The sequence below is a fragment of the Moschus berezovskii genome, chromosome 26, assembly GCF_049115385.1.
Source record: "Moschus berezovskii isolate FMDL1 chromosome 26, NW_MosBer_1.0, whole genome shotgun sequence".
Classification (NCBI taxonomy): Eukaryota; Metazoa; Chordata; class Mammalia; order Artiodactyla; family Moschidae; genus Moschus; species Moschus berezovskii.
Genome location: NC_142485.1, coordinates 17,824,657 through 17,844,752, shown reverse-complemented (window position 1 = coordinate 17,844,752; position 20,096 = coordinate 17,824,657).

The following is a 20,096-nucleotide window of genomic DNA, read 5'->3' as shown; positions in this document are numbered from 1 at the left end:
TGTCCATGCTGAGAGAGGTTCATGCTTAGACTAATCTTCAAACGAACTTGTCTGGGATAAATCTTTTTGCCCAGCTCCCTTTGGAGGGGATGTTGACATCTTAACATTAAATGTATAAACACATCATATTTATATAATTCCCAAACGCCAGCCACTTCTGCAAGAACAGAATAGGAGCATACCCATGAACTCGTTTCTCTACTGCTTTCTCTTAACCCATCCCCTGTTTATATAGGAATTCAACTTCCTCTTAAAACCTGCCTCAGTCCATTCCGGGATAGTTCAGGATGGTTTCTCAGTTGTGCCCAGGTATAAGGTTGTTCCCATTGTTCTGTGTCTGCCTTTTCATTTTGATCTCACTTCTTCTGCTAGTACTGCTGTCCTGGCAGATGTCAATATTTGTGCTGTGCGTGTGATCCATTGGTGTTCCTGAGGGACACTGCTTTAGGCGCTGGACTCTGTGAAGGGCTTTGTCCTTTACACCCTAAAGCGTCGCCGGTCATGTTCAGAGTCTTCCACAGTCTTTCCTGAAGTCAGTTCCTTCAGCTTTCCCGCCACAGGGGTCACACGAAAGGAAGAATGGAGACCTCCTTGCTCTCCGCTTTGCCATCTTTGCCATTTCTCTCATCTTCTCTAACCAGTCATACCACAAACAAACAAACAACCCCCTTAATCAAAACACCAAAACCATTATGCATATACCTACAAGTGAAAATGAAAGTGTTAGTCGCTTAGTCATGTCCTACTCTTTGCCAGCCCGTGGACTATAGCCTACCAGGCTCCTCTGTCCATGAGATTTTTCAGGCAAGGATACTGGAGTGGGTTGCCATTTCCTTCTCCAGGGGATCTTCCCGACTCAGGAATCGAACTGGTTCTCTCACACTGCATACTTTTCACTGTCTGAGCCACCAGAGAAGCTGCAAGGGTCACCCACAAACCAGCGATAAACATTTGGTGTCAGTTGGAGACCTAGCTACATAGCAATTGCTCAATTGACTAGAGACAGCCAGTTTGGTTTCTACTTGCAAAGCCAATCCAACAGCCGTTTACTGAAGACTCATAGAATCATACAGTGAGGGTCATTGAAATGAATATAGATGAAAAGCAAAAATGTAATCTTCTCAATGCCTTGAAATTAGGACAGCTTTGACTTCACATAGCCTTTTTGTTTTGTCATTATTTGTTTCAAATGAACTAGAATCCAGCTCATTATTTTCCAGGCACAGATATTTGCCCACTATATCTAAATGCATAAATATTTGATGTTTGGCAATTAACAGTGGACATTTGATAGCAAATGGAGTAGAGCTGGTTGTGACAGTATATGCAAATGAGGAGTGCTAGATCTCTTCATGTATTGAGATTTCCAGACACTCAAAAATTACATCCTCTCCAGAAATCCAGAGCTGTACATTCAAGGTCTATATAGGACCAAAGGTAGTATTGAATATTACTAGTTATAGTCATTTACTTTAATCAGCAATGTCAAGAATGATGTTTAGAGGGTGACTCAGGATGTGAGTATCTCATATATATCAAACATGAGTGGTCCCTGCATTGTTTCTGACCCTTCCACCCTCAAGCAGAGTCAAATATTTTCCTGTGTCTTATTTTTACTCAGTTGGAAAAACAAAAGCTGGAGCAAAGATACCGCTTTATTATTTAATCATCATTTCTTAAATAAATACAATCATTATTACTCTTACTTATAATAGTCAGGAGTATAATAATGCCTCCTTCTAAAGAGACAAGATTTTCATTCAAGAAGATAATTTTCTGAAATTCTCCATTCATTTGTCAAATTGGAGTCTTGATGAATGAATCGGTTAAAATTTTTTTTAAAAGTTTTCGTTTGCTTCAACTCTGTGAAATTTAATGAGCTGATCTGGCTTATAATGTGTATAAACATGAATATGTGTATTTCATTCTTCCAGAAAATGCTGGCAACAATACAGATACAAAAGGTTTAATTCACGATTTCTTTGCTGCCTCCATTAGAAATTCTAAGCCGATTCCTTCAAGCTGCCACTGCATGAGTCATTTCAGGAAATAGAAATCAACATTCTGAAATAACCTGAATTGGGGTTTGGCGAATGGTAGGATGAAGCAGCATCTCATTAGAGGAAAGCTTTATATTAACTCTGAAGGAAATAAAACCATCATCAGGCTAGAAGTCTTTAATGGGTCTTGAGAATGATAACTTCCCCAGTTTGGTGGTAGGTGTTCCCAGGCAGGGAAAAACTGGCTGTGCTCAGATCAGATGGCAGTGACCTGCTCACTTCCTGCCTTTGCTATCACTAACATTTCAGTCCCATTTTCATATCGGCTGAAGGGTTTCATATCCTCCTCCCTCTTTTCTTCCTGCTAAAATTGGAGCCATTTTTCAAGGTCTAGTTCGGGTCTTTCTTTGGAAGTCTTTTCTGATCCTCCCAGCTTGTTGAATCTCTTCTTCCTCTTACCTCTGAGCAGTATTTCTAATCTCTCCTAGTCATTTGACCCTTAATCATATGCTATTTTGTATAGTTCATTGAATTTTCAGTGCTGTTTGTCTGATCTCCTTAGCTAGATTAAAGAGTCTTTTAGGGCAGGGCTGTTCATTTTCATGCTTATATGAGAGGCCCATTGGCTTGTTTTTTTGTGTACTCAGTTGCTCAGTTGTGTCTGACTGTGACCCTGTGGACTCCCCCAAGGAAGAGTCAGGCTCCTCTGTCCATGGGATTTCTCAGGCAAGAATCTAGAATGAGTTGCCAGTTCCTCCTCCATGGGATCTTCCTGACCCAGGGTCCGAACACGTGTCTCCTGCATTTCCTGCATTGGCAGGTGTGTTCTTTTTTTTTTTTTTAAGTTGGACCTCTACCTTTAATCATATACAAAAATTAACTCAAAATGAACCACAGAACTAAATGTAAAAGTTAAGACTGTAAAAATTAGAAGAAAACATAAAGATAAATGTTTGTGATCTTGGATTAGAAAATGGTTACTTAGCTATGATACCCAAAACACAAGTGATACAAGAAAAAAAATTGATTCCATCAAAATAAAAACTTTTGGGGAGTTTCGTGATGGTCCAGTGTTTAGGACTTGGTGCTTTCACTTGACAGGTGGATTCTCTACCACTGAGCCACCTGCAAAGCCCAATGGCTTGTATAGGAAAGAGCTATCATGTGTCAATGATCTGGGACCACAAGCCATAATCTTTTTGCTCCAGGAAGCCTGGTTTCATTGGGATATAAATGCATCTTTGAGGGTCTATTCTAATTTGTATGATCATAGATGATGGTCCTGGAGTCAGATAAACCTGGTTTAGATCCTGGATCCATCACTTATGAAATGTGAATGTGGGCAAGATTTAAAATTTTTTTAAAGCAACAATTTGTTCATCTGGAAATAAAAAGATTAATAAAACTGTTGTGGGGGAAAGAATTAGAGAAGCTAATGCCCATGAAGCACTTAGCCTGGTTCCTAGTATGTAACTACCACTAAATAATGGTAACTATCATTATCACAAGTGCTGTAGTTGTTAACACATTGGTAGACACTCAATGGCCCTGGTCATTGAGGAAGGAGGATTGCCTGGGGGAATCCTTGTTATTCCTTCCAGAATTGTGAAGCTGACCAGCTAGCCACACAAAAATTGTGTGGGCGTAGGTCAGCGTCAGGAGGGAAGCAATGTACAAATGAGACCCGTATCAACAAGAGTCACTGGCAGTCATATTGGATTGTCCAAAAAGTTCATTTGGGTTTTTCCACAACACCTTATGGGATGTTTGGCCAACCCAATAATTCTAGAAATTCAACTACTGACCAGTACTGGTTTTGGATGGTTTTTTCAATTTGGATTAAGACATTGGATAGCACCTAGGATTTCTGAAAATAGGACCAGTTTTTCTAAAAAGCTGGTCATAAAAAGGAGAGGTAGGCAATCAGGTGCCTAGCCAAGCAAAAAAGGGTTTAATGTTTTGTTTGCTTAATGTTAATGCTTTTTATTCCAGCAAGGACCCGAAGTCCTTCAGTTTCCTCTCATTTGTAGACTTGTCTATGTTCATTGTTGCCAATTTCTCATTTCCATTCTCTTGCCAACCCAATAAAAAAGGGCTTCCTTTTCCACAGGACCACCAATATCTCTCCCTTTGAGATCATTAGTGATCTTCCAGTTCTGACGCCATTACCCCATCCTTCATTTCTTTTTTTTTTAATTTTCTTTTTTTTCTTTTTTAAATTTTTTTAAATTTTATTGGAGGCAAATTACCTTACATTAGTATATTGGTTGGTTTTGCCATACATTGACATGAATCCGCCCCAGGTGTACATGTGCTCTCCCTCCCGAACCCCCCTCCCACCTCCCTCCTCCCCATATCCTCCCTCCATGTCATTCCCGTGCACCAGCCCCAGGCGTCCTGCATCATGCGTCGAATCTGGACTGGTCACTTATGATAATATACATGCTACAATGCCATTTTCCCCAATCATCCCACCTTCACCCTCTCCCACAGAGTCCCAAAGACTGTTCTATATGTCTATGTCTCTTTTGCAGTCTCGTACACAGGTTTCAGGTTTCCATCTTTCTAAATTCCATATATATGCGTCAGTATACTGTATTGATGTTTTTCTTTCTGGCTTACTTCACTCTGTATAATTGGCTCCAATTTCATCCACCTCATTAAAACTGATTCAAATGCATTCTTCTTGATGGCTGAAAAATACTCCATTGTGTATATGTACCAAAGCTTTCTTATCCATTCATCTGCAGATGGACATCTAGGTTGCTTCCATGTCCTGGCTATTATAAACAGTGCTGCAATGAACATTGGCGTACATGTGTCTCTTTCAATTCTGGTTTCCTCAGTGTGTATGCCCAGGAGTGCAATTGCTGGATCATATGGCAGTTCTATTTCCAGTTTTTTGAGGAATCTCCACACTGTTCTCCAAAGTGGCTGTACTAGTTTGCATTCCCACCAACAGTGTAAGAGGGTTCCTTTCTCTCCACACCCTCTCCAGCATTTATTGCGTGTAGACTTTTGGATAGCAGCCATTCTGACTGGCGTGAAACGGTATCTCATTGTGGTTTTGATTTGCATTTCTCTGATTATGAGGGATGTTGAGCATTTTTTCATGTGTTTGTTAGCCATCTTTATGTCTTCTTTGGAGAAATGTCTGTTTAGTTCTTTGGCCCATTTTTTGATTGGGTCACTTAGTTTTCTGGAATTGAGCTGCAGGAGCTGCTTGTATATTTTGGAGATTAATCCTTTATCAGTTGCTTCATTTGCTATTATTTTCTCCCATTCTGAAGGCTGTCTTTTCACCTTGCTTAGAGTTTCTTTTGCTGTGCAGAAGCTTTTGATTTTAATTAGGTCCCATTCGTTTATTTTTGCTTTTATTTCCAATATTCTGGGAGGTGGGTCTTGGAGGATCCTGCTGTGATTTATGTCAGAGAGTGTTTTGCCTATGTTCTCCTCTAGGAGTTTTATAGTATCTGGTCTTACATTTAGCTCTCTAATCCATTTTGAGTTTATTTTGGTGTATGGTGTTAGGAAGTGTTCTAATTTCATTCTTTTACAAGTGGCTGACCAGTTTTCCCAGTACCACTTGTTGAAGAGACTGTCTTTTGTCCATTTTATATTCTTGCCTCCTTTGTCAAAGATAAGGTGTCCATAGGTGCGTGGGTTTATCTCTGGGCTTTCTATTTTGTTCCATTGATCTATATTTCTGTCTTTATGCCAGTACCATACTGTCTTGATGACTGTGGCTTTGTAGTAGAGCCTGAAGTCTGGCAGGTTAATTCCTCCGGTTCCATTTTTCTTCTTCAAGATTGCTTTGGCTATTCGAGGTTTTTTGTATTTCCATACAAACTGTGAGATTATTTGTTCTAGTTCTGTGAAAAATATCGTTGGTAGCTTGATAGGGATTGCATTGAATGTATAAATTACTTTGGGTAGTATACTCATTTTCACAGTATTTATTCTTCCAATCCACGAACACGGTATATTTCTCCATCTATTAGTGTCTTCTTTGATTACTTTCACTAGTGTTTTATAGTTTTCTGTGTACAAGTCTTTTGTTTCCTTAGGTAGATATATTCTTAAGTATTTAATTCTTTTTGTTGCAACAGTGAATGGAATAGTTTCCTTAATTTCTCTTTCTAGTTTCTCATTATTAGTGTATAGGAATGCAAGGGATTTCTGTGTGTTGATTTTATATCCTGCAACTTTACTGTATTCATTGATTAGCTCTAGTAGTTTTCTGGTAGAGTCTTTAGGGTTTTCTGTGTAGAGGATTATGTCATCAGCGAACAGTGAAAGTTTTACTTCTTCTTTTCCAATTTGTATTCCTTTTATATCTTTTTCTGCTCTGATTGCTGTCGCCAAAACTTCCAGAACTATGTTGAATAGTAGTGGTGAGAGTGGGCACCCTTGTCTTGTTCCTGACTTTAGGGGAAATGCTTTCAGTTTTTCACCATTGAGGATAATGTTTGCTGTGGGTTTGTCGTATATAGCTTTTATTATGTTGAGATATGTCCCTTCTATTCCCACTTTCTGGAGAGTTTTTATCATAAATGGATGTTGTATTTTGTCAAAGGCTTTCTCTGCATCTATTGAGATAATCATATGATTTTTATTTTTCAGTTTGTTAATGTGGTGTATTACGTTGATTGATTTGCGGAATTTGAAGAATCCTTGCATTCCTGGGATAAAGCCCACTTGGTCATGATGTATGATCTTCTTAATATGTTGTTGAATTCTGATTGCTAGAATTTTGTTAAGGATTTTTGCATCTATGTTCATCAGTGATATTGGCCTGTAGTTTTCTTTTTTTGTGGGATCTTTACCAGGTTTTGGGATTAGGGTGATAGTGGCCTCATAGAATGAGTTTGGAAGTTTTCCTTCCTCAGCAATTTTCTGAAAGAGTTTGAGTAGAATAGGTGTTAGCTCTTCACTAAATTTTTGGTAGAATTCAGCTGTGAAGCCGTCTGGACCTGGGCTTTTGTTTGCTGGAAGCTTTCCGATTACTTCCTCTATTTCCGTGCTTGTGATGGGTCTGTTCAGATTTTCTATTTCTTCCTGGTTCAGTTTTGGCAAGGTGTACTTTTCTAGGAATTTGTCCATTTCTTCCAAGTTATTCATTTTATTGCCATATAACTGCTGATAGTATTCTCTAATAATCCTTTGTATTTCTGTGTTGTCAGTTGTGATTTCTCCCTTTTCATTTCTAATTTTATTGATTTGGTTCTTCTCCCTTTGTTTCTTGATGAGTCTGGCTAGTGGTTTGTCAATTTGATTTACCTTCTCAAAGAACCAGCTTTTGGCTTTGTTGATTTTTGCTATGGTCTCTTTTGTTTCTTTTGCATTTATCTCTGCCCTAATTTTTATGATTTCTTTCCTTCTGCTAACCCTGGGGTTCTCCATTTCTTCCTTTTCTAGTTTCTTTAGATGTAGAGTTAGGTTATTTATTTGACTTTTTTCTTGTTTCTTGAGGTGTGCCTGTATTGCTATGAACTTCCCCCTTAGCACTGCTTTTACAGTGTCCCAGAGGTTTTGGGTTGTTGTGTTTTCATTTTCATTCATTTCTATGCATATTTTAATTTCTCTTTTGATTTCTTCTATGATTTGTTCATTATTCAGCAGTGTGTTGTTCAGCCTCCATATGTTGGCATTTTTAATAGTTTTTCTCCCATAATTGAGATCTAATCTTACTGCATTGTGGTCAGAAAAGATGCTTGGAATGATTTCAATTTTTTTGAATTTACCAAGGCTGGATTTATGGCCCAGGATGTGATCTATCCTGGAAAAGGTTCCGTGTGCGCTTGAGAAAAAGGTGAAATTCATTGTTTTGGGGTGAAATGTCCTATAGATATCTATTAGGTCTAACTGGTCTATTGTATCATTTAAAGTTTGTGTTTCCTTGTTAATTTTCTGTTTAGTTGATCTATCCATAGATGTAAGTGGGGTATTAAAGTCTCCCACTATTATTGTGTTATTGTTAATTTCCCCTTTCATAATTGTTAGTAATTGTCTTACATATTGTGGTGCTCCTATGTTGGGTGCATAAATATTTATAATTGTTATATCTTCTTCTTGGATTGATCCTTTGATCATTATGTAGTTTCCTTCTTTGTCTCTTTTCACAGCCTTTGTTTTAAAATCAATTTTATCTGATATGAGTATTGCTACTCCTGCTTTCTTTTGGTCTCTATTTGCATGGAATATCTTTTTCCAGCCCTTCACTTTCAGTCTGTATGTGTCCCTCGATTTGAGGTGGGTCTCTTGTAGACAACATATATGGGGGTCTTGTTTTTGTATCCATTCAACCAGCCTCTGTCTTTTGGTTGGGGCATTCAACCCATTTACGTTTAAGGTGATTATTGATAAGTATGATCCCGTTGCCATTTTCATTATTGTTTGGGTTCAAGTTTATATACCCTTTCTGTGTTTCCAGTCTAGAGAAGATCCTTTAGTATTTGTTGGAGAGCTGGTTTGGTGATGCTGAATTCTCTCAGCTTTTGCTTGTCTGTAAAGCTTTTGATTTCTCCTTCATATTTGAATGAGATCCTTGCTGGGTATAGTAATCTGGGCTGTAGGTTATTTTCTTTCATCACTTTAAGTATGTCTTGCCATTCCCTCCTGGCCTGAAGAGTTTCTGTTGAAAGATCAGCTGTTATCCTTATGGGGATCCCCTTGTGTGTTATTTGTTGTTTTTCCCTTGCTGCTTTTAATATTTTTTCTTTGTGTTTGATCTTTGTTAATTTGATTAATATGTGCCTTGGGGTATTTCGCCTTGGGTTTATCCTGTTGGGGACTCTCTGTGTTTCTTGGACTTGGGTGATTATTTCCTCCCCCATTTTAGGGAAATTTTCAACTATTATCTCCTCGAGTATTCTCTCATGGTCTTTCTTTTTGTCTTCTTCTTCTGGGACTCCTATGATTCGAATGTTGGGGCATTTAATATTGTCCCATATGTCTCTAATATTGTCCTCATTTCTTTTAATTCGTTTTTCTTTTTCCATCTCTGTTTCATTTATTTCTACAATTCTATCTTCTAGCTCGCTTATCCTGTCTTCTGCCTCCGTTATTCTACTGTTTGTGCCCTCGAGAGTGTTTCTGATCTCGTCTATTGTATTATTCATTGTATATTGACTCTTTTTTATTTCCTCTAATTCTTTATTGAACATTTCTTCCATCTTCTCCATCCTTTTCTCCAGTTTATTTATCTGTAACTCCATTTTGCTTTCCAGATTTTGAATCATTTTCACAATTAAAATTCGAAATTCTTTATCGGGTAGGTTCCCTATATCTTCCTCTTTTGTTTGTGTTGGTGGGCATTTATCCTGTTCCTTTACTTGTTGGGTATTTCTCTGCCTCTTCATCTTGCTTATATTGCTGTGTTCGGCTGGCCTTTCTGTCTTCTGACAGTCTGTGGAGTTCTCTTTATTATGTAGTTACCTCGTTGTGTGTGGGGTTGGATGGGTGACTTGTCAAGGTTCCCTGGTTAGGGAAGCTTGAGTAGATGTTCTGGTGTGTGGAACTGGATTTCTTCTCTCTGGAGTGCAAGGAAGTGTCCAATAATGAGTTTGAGATGTCCGTGGGTTTGGGGTGGCTTTGGGCAGCCTGTATATTGAAGTTCAGTGCTATTCTCCTGTGTTGCTGGATAGCTTGCGTAGTATGTCTTTCACTGAAACTTGTTGACCCTTGGGTGGTGCCTGGTTTCAGTGTATGTATGGAGGCCTTTGATGAGTACCTATCAATTAATGTTCTCTGGAACCGGAGATCTCTGGTGTTCTCAGGATTTGGCCTTAAGCCTCTGCCTCTGGTTTTCAGTCTTATTCTTGCAGGTGGCTCAAGGCTTCTCCCTCTTCTGTTTTCTGGTCTCCTCAGTGTCTAATTCCCGTCCTGACTCCAGGATGCGGTGGTGGACACTTTTTTTTTTTTTTCCCCAGGCTCTCCTATTCAGTCCTGCTGTAGGGAGGGAGGAACAACTAACAAATATCCCTGGCGTCTGTGGGGAGTGCTCGCGGTGTCTCCGCTACACTGGGAATGCTCCCTCTCGAGGCGTGTGTGCTTTCCCTGTTTATGCTGCTTAGGCTTTAGTTTGCTCTGCTGCAAGCTGTCCGCGGCTGGCGCTGGGTTGCATGCACTTCCCAGGTCTGAGCGGCTCAGGTTCAGGTCCTCGGGTACTCGACAAAGGCGCAGACTTGGCTGGGCCTGCGTTTTGTGCTTTCCCCGGTCCTAGCAGCTCAGGTGACCAGGCGTTTGGCGAGCGCAGTCGCTGCGCCTTATCGCCTTCCCGGTCCCCGCCGCTCGGTTTTCTGGGAGTACAACTGGCGCAGTTTCTCAGGCGGATATGACCGGCCCGAACCCAAGAAGTCCTGGCCAGCAAGGAAGCCTGCCTGCAGCTTGGCACGGGAAGCCTCTCTGGGGCCGTGGCTGCCCCCGCCCCGGTGCTGGCTGCCCTCCCCGCTCGCGTCGGCGGGGGCTGGAGGCTAGGGCGCCCAAGCCCGGTTCTCCCTCTAAGCGCAGCTGCCGGCTCTCCCTCCAAGCGCGGGCGCCGGCTCTCCCTCCAAGCGCGGGCGCCGGCTCTCCCTCCAAGCGCCACCGCTGGTTCTCCCTCTAAGCGCTGCCGCCGGCGCCTCCCTGCCCAGCCCCCGCCTGCTAGTGAGGGGCGCAGGAGTCTGCGCCGCTTCTCCGCTGAGAGTTTCCTCTGAGCACTTAGTCTGTGAGTTTTAATTATTTATGTCTTTTGTCTCCCAGTTATGCGGTCCTCTGAGGTTCCAGTCGCCAGTGTTTCCAGGTGTTTGGAAACTTCTCTCTCTCTCTCTCTCTTTTTTTTTAAGCCTCCCTTCCCGGGAGGGAGCTCCGTCCCTCCCTCTTTTGTCTCTCTTTTTATCTTTTTATCTATTTCCTACCTCCTTTCGACGACTGTGGGCTGCTTTTCTGAGTGCCTGATGTCCTCTGCTGGTATTCAGAAGTTTTTTTGTGGGATTTACTCAGCGTTCAAATGTTCTTTTGTTGATTTTGTTGGGGGGAAAGTGGCCGCCCTGTCCTATTCCTCCGCCATCTTCCCGTCGACCCATCCTTCATTTCTTAATAGCATTCAGTTCAATTAGCTACCCTCTCATTCCTGAATTTATCTCTGCTGTTGGCTGTTGTCAGACAAGTCATGCTCTCTTGGTATTCCTGTTTCCTTTTTGGATTCTCCCACCCAGGTTTTTTTTTTTTTTTTTCCTGGATTCCTCTTTCTCCCATCTTTGAAATGTTGGTATTCCTCAAAATTCTTCATCTCTCCTTTCTTCCAACTCTCCACACCCTTTTTTTCATTGATCTGGCCTTCCTTATCCACTTTTACTCCTGAGTTCACACACCATCTTTCTGAATCTCTGGTGTGAGTCCATATCTTTTTCCTGAGCTCTGCCCTGTAAGTCCAATGTACTACCAGGCATCTCAGACAGGCTCAAAACAGAACTCTTCACTTGTACAATTCTCCAAATTTACCTGTTCTCCCATGTTTCTTCTCTCAGGAAACATCACTACCACCAACCCCATCAAGTGAAACAAATTCAGGTTATCTTCCTTGACATCTCATTTCCTATCTCCAGTTTATCACCAAATTCCTACTTAGAGTTCCTTAACCCGTGTTCTTCTTCTGGGTAGATATGTCTTGTTTGGTCCACCATCTGCAAACGTATGGACTAGAGTCCTTGCTTAAAACAGTTCTTTTTTCAACCACCTGTTACCATGTAACTTAATCAGTTTTGCTGCATTCCTTTATGTATGGTTTTAGAAAATGCACCCACAAAAAAGTTTCGGTCTTAGGAAACTACATAATCAGAGATTCTGTTTTTTTCCTATGGGAAGCCAAATATATTGTTTGGTAATAATGGTAGGTAGATGCAGCATCATTTAGCAACTAATGTGTGTGTAAGTGTGCATAATACTGGTTATAATCCCATTATCAATGGAGCTTATGCCAGGAATATTTGCATTGTTATTGAAATAATTCTCACACTACAGTTTGTGTTTGTTAAAGCAGTAATTGTGCATGCTTTAGAAAGTCATACAGTGCTACAGTGCTTACTGTAGTGTATATGGGTTATCAGTCCCTGAGGAAGAGTGCCCACTTCTGCCCACTGTCTCATGGTCATTAGAGTTAACGAGGAAAATCTAACACAGTCAAACACTGGATCGTACAGTGTTTTGCTCACATAGAGAAGAGCCAGAGCACCATCATCTTTAGTAGTAGGCATTCCATCCGCCATGGCCAGTAGGTCTCTCCCAGAGGCCACTGTGGGGCATTTCACCTCATACACCTCTCTTGTAGGGGAAGGACCATGGTAGACAGAACTTGTCCCCTCTCTGAGAAGAAGAGATGTAACAGTGAGACTGGCAAGGTACCATATAACACACACACTTTGAGCAGAAACAAAGTACTCTTTGAGCCTGAAAGAAGGAAAGATATTCCCACATGAAGGGATGAGCCCGATGCAGGCTATGTAGACTCTATCTCTCAGTAAGGATGAAGACCATGCATTTCTTCTAATCTGCAGTCTGTGCTGTACGTACCAGCACTGCCAATAATTTCATATTCCTCGAAAACATTGCATAAACAAGTGCTCTATAAATATTCATTGATTTGAATACTATAGTAGACAGACTGAGATGGTATGACCGCCTTTTTGTGTTCATAGCTGTTGTTAGTCCTGAAAACTTATTCTTCAATTCTGACTTTGATCTTTGATGCTGGCAGTTATATTGCTCTGATTTCTAAGAAAACATGTTTTTCTGGTTCAAGAAGATTATTATTTTGGTGGGTCAGGCTGTAGAGATCAGGGTTGGGGATAGGGAAGATTTTACTTATAAAACAACTACTAAGTAGCTGAAATGTGAGCTCTTCTACAACCAAATTCCAAGGCTTTTCCCAGTCCTTAGAGGAAAAAGTTAATGATAGATTTTGCTGAATTTGAAATATTTCTTTCATATATTTCTCATATCCTTTTGATGCTCACTTGTCTATATGAGGATTTAAGTAAACTCTGATTCCTGATTTATTATAAAATCACACTTTTCATGATTTAAATTCATCACTATTTCATGCTGCTTTCAGTGTGATTACTCTCAGAATAAATTGAGTCAAAGCAAGAAAGACATAGAAGAAAAAGTATTGTGGTACTGAAATTGAGAGAAGTCTAAGCATAGGAGAGAGGGAATGAAATTGAGGAGAAATGGTGGGCATTCCAAGAAAGAAAGGGATGGATGGAAAATAGGGAATTCGGTGTGACTCAGTGGTAAAGAATCTACCTGCCAATGCAGAAGATGCAGGAGACTTGGGTTTAATCCCTGGGTCGGGAAGACCCCCTGGAGTTGGAAATGGCAACTCACTCCAGTATTCTTGCCTGGAAAATCCAATGGACAAGAGGAGCCTGACATGCTCCATAGGGTCTCAAAAAATCAGACATGACTTAGTGACTAAGCATGCATGCACAGACTGCAAAAAGCAAATTACCACACAAGGAACTCTGACTCTGGCTCCAGAGAAAAATTTGTTTTAATACACTTCCTTTTGCTGTTTCATTAACTCAGGAATACATGGCTTTTTTACTGTTGCTATGGAGGCATAATAGGAAATATAAACTTACTGGTACAAAACAAGACCTAACTTGTTTAAATGATAGAAAGACTAGAACAATCACATTCATTTTGTTCTTAACTATACACTCTAATCTGCCATGATACCTCTTTATGCTCAGAATGTTTATTAAGAACAAACTTTGGTGATGATATTAACCATTTCGCATCAACATTTGAAATTAAATAATCAGTGGGTAATATAAAGAAGGCCAGCACAGGGTAATTTTGTAATATTTAAGTCATATTGATGAGACACTTGATAAGAAAACGATTTGCTTTGATTCCGGCATCATCGTTTGTTCTGACTAAAGCTTGAAAACAAATAACATAATTTGCATAATGAAACCATTGAGAGTAAATCGCTGTCATTCGTCAGGGTATCTGTACCATTTTGACTTACAGTTTAAATTCATTCAAGTTTATTTCTCTCCTTACCCCAACTAAACAATGCTTTTGATTTATTCTTGCCATTTAATGTCACATAAAATAAAGTGTTCCACTAGCAGGAGAAACAGTTTGTCAAGTGGAACTATATTAAGTGAAACATTCTCTCTGATATGTTTTTAATTTGTTTTATCCCCACTTTGCTATTGTAATTTTCCCACCTGCCAGTGGTGATAAGAGACCATTTCATTCTTCTTCCTTTGGCTCACTAAGGTCACATGTACATTTTGTCAAGAAGGGTCTCAGCTCAGGAAGGAAGATCCTGCCCTGGGAGCCAGCCAAGAGGACTGACCATCCAGGAGTCAGTTAACAAGCGCTCCTGAGCACCTGAATACTATTTATCAAGCATTATTTTAAGATCTGTAAGAAAACCACAAAACAGCATTCTTATCTAGGTTGATGAAACTCCATGCTAATTCAGGCTACTCGGAATACTTTCTGTGCATTCCAAATGTGCTTGCCCTTTCCTTCCTCCTATGGGGGAGTTTTTCCTTTTTTCAATTTATTTTAAAAATTGAAGTATGTTTGTGTGTTAGTTGCTCAGTTGTGTCTGACTGTTTGCAATCCCATGAACTGTAGCCCGCCAGGCTTCTCTGTCCATGGAATTCTCCAAGCAAGAATACTGGAGTGGGTAGCCATTCCCTTCTAAAGGGGAATCTTCCCAACCCAGGGATCAAACCCTGGTCTCCTGCATTGCAGGCAGATTCTTTACTGCCTGAACCACCAGGGAAGTCAAAGAAGTATAGTTAACTTACAATAGTATATTAGTTTTAGGTGTACAACACAGTAATTGAACATTTTTATAGATCATCCTCCATATAAATGTATTATAAAATATTGGCTATATTCCCTGTGCTGCACGTTGCATCCTTGTAACTTATTTCTTTTTATACCTAGTATTTTATACCTTTGCATCCCCTACCCATACCTTGCCCCACCCCTCATCCCTTTTCCCACTAGTTTGTTAACTACTAGTAACTAGTAGTTAACTAGTAACTAGTTTGGTAACTACTAGTTTGTTCTCTGTATCTGTGAGTCTCTTTCTATTTTGTTACATCCTTTTGTTTTATTTTAAATACAGGGTCCGTGGTCCCACAGAAGCTACTGGATAGAATCCCAATAGCCTGTAAAAAATTCCATCTTTTAAATTATTAATCATTAAAATTTAACAATTCCTTTAATTATATGATGCTGCTAAGTCACTTCAGTCGTGTCCAACTCTGTGCAACCCATAGATGGCAGCCCACCAGGCTCCCCCATCCCTGGGATTCTCCAGGCAAGAACGCTGGAGTGGGTTGCCATTTCCTTCTCCAATGCATGGAAAATGAAAAGTGAAAAGTGAAAGTGAAGTTCCTCAGTCGAGTCCAACTCCTAGTGACCCCATGGACTGCAGCCTATCAGGCTCCTCCATCCATGGGATTTTCCAGGCAAGAGTACTGGAGTGGGTTGCCATTGCCTTCTCCTTTAATTATTTAAGTAGGCACAAATCACTGTAGTGTCAAGAGTAGCTGTGACCTTATCCTCAATCAAACTTCGATATTTTCATATCACAGTACAGTTTTTGCAGATCTCTGGAAATGCCATTTAAACTTTATTACTATTTTTAAAATTAGTTATTGGGCTTTCAGTTAGAGTTTATTATTTAATGCATTAATACAGAAGTATGCATATCATTGAATTAAATTTCTTTGGTATTTTTATAATTGTATTTCAGTGGAATTGTTGTTTTTAGTAATCCTACATAATTTTATTTTATACATTCAAAATATTAGTCTGAGAAGTGGTTCATAGACCCTAAAAAAATAGAGTCTCTGTCGATGGTTATCAGATTTGTAATTTTTAATTTGCTCATACTTCCAGCAGAAAAAAAAAAGTGGGAAAAATGGAAAGAATTTAAATTTAGAGGCTTAATTTCAAATACTAAGTTGGAAGCAGTTAACTTCATTTAAGCTTCTGAATTATCCTCTTCCTTTTCCATATTCGTTACTTTGAGAGTTATCTAGTAAGTGACGTTGACTATCCTGACAAATCTTTCTCTTTGTTGTTGTCTATCAACCTTTTCTTGGGATCTTGGGATATTACTTTGTATCCCAGCCTTACTTTTCTTCATTTGCAAGCTAGAGATCATAACAACTAGTTTGTTTCCATTGTTGAATGTTTATGTGTAAGGGTTATGTTTCTGGCTCACAGTGAAGATTCTAAAAAAATATTGGATGAATTTAAGTAAGAAAGAATATACCTACAGACAACTTGAAAACTCTAAGGCATTATATAAATATACAAATGCCATGAATTATAATTATGGACTTTAGAGAATGTTAGGTAGTTGACAAATTTTTAAAAGAAAACTCTTGTCTATGAACTAAAAAATGCTGTGTCATTGTTGGGTAAGGCATAAAGCCTGATAATATCAGAAGTGGAACCCCGTGGCGATGTCTAGTGGGCACATAGTGCTTGGAAATGTTATATCTCGCAGTTTTCCAGGAAATGATGTGCTGTTGTCAATTTCCTGTTAAACACTGTTCTCATGAGGTTAATAGCAAGTGCATTTCCCCAGTTAAGATGGATGGTGGGCGGTGAGGAGGGGGCATCTTGTGGTGCACCATGATGGTGCTCCCATGAAAATCATTTCTTCTCGGTAGTTGAAGAAATTGCTTCATTTCCCCTTGCAGAGCTGAGAACATGTTGTGGCTGGTGGAGTTAAGGAACATACGGGTCTATCCATCATCTTTGTTCTTGAAGACATTACATTTTCAGTATGACCGAGAGACCCACTTTTTCAATAAATAACAAATGTAAACTTTTCTAGCACCTAATACCGTATGCCATGGCCAAAATTCATGCAAGAAATTGAGTGTGAATTTCAAAGACATGGTTGTAATGCAACACCTCACCTGTCACTTAAATCAACATGGCAGCCAATATATTTTCAACTTTAGGTGATGGCAGTTAACCCAGCATCCTCCACGTGCAAGGCATTGTATGCCAATTTTTATTAGTTACAGATCACTCTGTCCCTTGGTGTCTCTGATGTCCCCTTTTTGAGCTGTTCTGAGAGCCTTGATTGTGAGACACAGTACCGCCAACTTTCTCTCTGTTCCTGAGCCAGATGAGCAGGATGGAAAAACATCCTTTAAAGAACAGAAAGGCTTTGAGGGAGACCAGGAAACATTGTCTTCTCCTCAAGAAATTTCATAGCTGGACTCTTGTTTCTTTGCTAGCACCTGTAGTGGCATGATGGGCTTCCCAGGTGGTGCTAGTGGTAAAGATTCAGCCTGCAGGAGACATAAGGGATGTACTTCTATCCCTGGGTTGGAAAGATCCCCTGGAGAACGGCGTGGCAACCCACTCCAGTATTCTTGCCTGGAGAATCCCGTGGACGGAGGAGCCTGGTGGGCTACAGTCCGTGGGATCGCAAAGAGTCTGACACAACTGCAGTGTCAGCCTGCATGCATGCACAGTGGCATGAATGTTGCCTTTTAACTTCACGTTAGTGTTACAAACAACAGAGCAGGAGGAGTAGATTGTGATGTGTGTCAGTAGGCTCCTCAGCCCCACCCTGGCCTTATTAAAAGTCTCTGATCAGTGTCAATCTTTGGTGACATCATTATAGCCTTTGCAAATATAAGCTACTCTTTAAAATAGAGGAACCAGAGAAAGAAAGGTGAAGGGAGGAAGAGAGAGAGAAAGGAAGACGGGAAAGGAGGAAGGGAGGAAGGGAGGCGGGGAGGATTCATTTATTGACCCTATGAGATGAGGTGAGACCAATAATTTCATTTAAAACTATCTAAGGGCCAGGCATCGGAGAAGGCAATGGCAACCCACTCCAGTACTCTTGCCTAGAAAATCCCATGGATGGAGGAGCCTGGTAGGATGCAGTCCGTGGGGTCGCTAAGGGTCGGACACGACTGAGCGACTTCACTTTCACTTTTCACTTTCAAAAGGTTGGAGAAGGAAATGGCAACCCACTCCAGTGTTCTTGCCTGGAGAATCCCAGGGACGGGGGAGCCTGGTGGGCTTCCGTCTATAGGGTCACACAGAGTCGGACGCGACTGAAGTGACTTAGCAGCAGCAAGGGCCAGGCATGGAGGATAGGGAAACTAGGACAACTTTGGTTTTTGGAAAGGTTCATAGCAAGAAGAATATTCGCAATCATGACATTTAAGTTTAAAGGGGTTGGGCTTTATCTTCTTATTGATTCAGTACAATTTAATAGCAGCATTTGAGAAAACAAATCCCAAACTCTCTTCAACATTCATTGAACAGTGAAGAATAAGCAACCTTTCAGAAGGTAACGAGCAAACAAGCACCATCTGGGAGACATTAACATAGGAGGAACAACACTGTTTCTCCCCCTCCTGCCAGGACATCTCTGTTTCACATAGCATGGAATCCGCAGACCATGCCAATGTATATATTTTTAATACGGTTCATTTTAAAATTCATTGCTGCTTTAGAGCATTCAGAGGGAGGAGAGGCGATATACGCTCATTGTATGAGGCAGTCGATTTTCACTGCAGCTTTGAGACAAGTGAGCAATTTGCCCTTACCTTTGACAAACTCTGCAGGCTGTCAGTCAGGACATGAGTAAAGACCTCCCTTTAGAGAGGAACCACTTTCTGACAGTAACTATGCCTTGATGGAGAGCGCAGCGTTTGAGTTATGAGCTCTGGCCTCTGAGCTGTGAAAGATGACTCAGAAAATGTAGCCTTGGAGAACTAACTCAGGAAACTCCTGTGGCAGCGCTAAGCCCTGAACAGGCTCACTCATGTCTATTTTTGGCTCCTCTTCAGAGGACCAGAGGGCACAAGCCAGCCAACCCCATTTCTAATCGCTCCTCTTGCGATGTGTTGACATCTTTTTTCTGCTTCGTCAGAATGAGTGGAGTCAGTTATATGAGGGCAAGGAGAGGAAAGGAGAACAGGTAGTTTTAAGCCACCTCTGTGGTAGTGACCCTGGGTTTCCCTGGTGGCTCAGTGGTAAAGATTCTGCCTGTCAAGCAGGACACTTGAGTTTGATCCCTGGGCCAGGAAGACGCCTTAAAGAAGGAAAATGGCAACCCACTCCAGTATTCTTGCCTGGGAAATCCCATGGACAGAGGAGCCTGGTGGGTTACAGTCTACAGGGTTACAAAGAGTCGAACACGACTAAGCGACTGAGCAAACACACATGCTTATGACCAGAAAGGGGTACACATTGAATGTCACAGATGAGGAAGGAGCTTGAGAAAGGGTATTTGGGGGAAGAAAAGCATTTTGTGAAACTTGAAAACATTTCTGTTTGAACGGTAAACACTTTATGAGTATTGAGTAAGAAAAACAAGATAGAATGGCCATATGATGCAACAGAGGCTACAGTGTGACAGGAACAGGGAGCGTTTGAAACTCAGCTTTGTAAGAGTTGTATGCCAATGCTGAAAACTCATTTGCTCCCCTGTCATTTGCTCAGAGTCTCCTAGGGATGGGAAAAAAGGTACATGCCAAAAAAATGATAAAAAAGGTCAATAAGGAAGGAACAAAGGGATGAGAGAGAAAGAAGTAATAGGACTTAAAAAATTATTTTTGGCCAAGGCCTTTTATAAATGTTTTTCATAAAGACATAAACTTTTTTTTTTCTTGGCAACAAAGTTATTGATAAAGTTGAAATGCCATCTTAAATGCTAGGTTACAGAGCTAATGATTGTGGGATTTTTATATTTAGATCTACAGGCTATTAGAGCTCTAAAGGACACAGAAAATCATTTAGTGTACCTCTCATTTTAGGAGATGGGACCAGAGGCTTGGAGTGATGTTCTCAAGGTCACAAAACCAATGTAAAAGCCACTCAGGAACTTAAATTCTGCTTCTTAGCCTTGGACTAAGGACCACAGCACTTTCTTTTCCTTCTCAATGATATGATGAGGAAAATAATGATCAAACGATTTACTGACTTGATAGAGGTCAGTGGACACATTAGAACCAAACATATGACTAGAACTAGTCTCTTGGTTTCTGGTCCAGACCATGAATTTACTTCATGTGACACCATTAGTGGTTT